Here is a 656-nt window from a genome sequence, read left to right on the forward strand (position 1 = left end):
CTTCCGGCGCTCACCACCGAGCCACACCTGCTAGAGTGTCGCCTCTTCCCCAGACGCCGGAAGGATGATAGCGAGGTTAGGGCGCCGGAAACTCCTCGGCGGACATCTTGGGTGTGGGCCGGCCCGCGGGTGGAATAACATGGCGGCGCCATCTTTGATGCGGGCAGGATGGGAGCGTCTCGACAATGTGTGGGTGGCGGCACGTGGCTGAGCTGGGTGGCGTGTAGTAAACAATACGTTGCGTTTAAGTCTTCGATATATAAGAGTTGTTTGCTTGCGATGGTTAAATAAAAGCATGCTTGCTGTACTAAAAAGTGGTTATAAATAGTGTTTGCGTTAAGGATCCAGTTCAGGTTTTTTTTTCTAGAGCATTCGTACTCATTGTACCACAATCTCAGGCCACTTAGATCCCCTAGTAAAGTGACTTCCTGGACAGATGATTGCTGTCCTTGCACACAACACCAGTAGCAACATTCTGGATGTACGTTCATTTATTACATTCATGCAAAGGACTTGGACAGCTTTAAGAACACCAAAATAGAGCCGGAAGAAGCTGAGATAGCCTAAACACTGCTGATTAGCTTTCTTACATTAGTCATGCCATACAAACAGATGCAGAGAACAATTTGCTGCCCTCTTATCCCCCAAAAGATTCT

This window comes from Meleagris gallopavo, chromosome 17, assembly GCF_000146605.3.
Source record: "Meleagris gallopavo isolate NT-WF06-2002-E0010 breed Aviagen turkey brand Nicholas breeding stock chromosome 17, Turkey_5.1, whole genome shotgun sequence".
Lineage (NCBI taxonomy): Eukaryota > Metazoa > Chordata > Aves > Galliformes > Phasianidae > Meleagris > Meleagris gallopavo.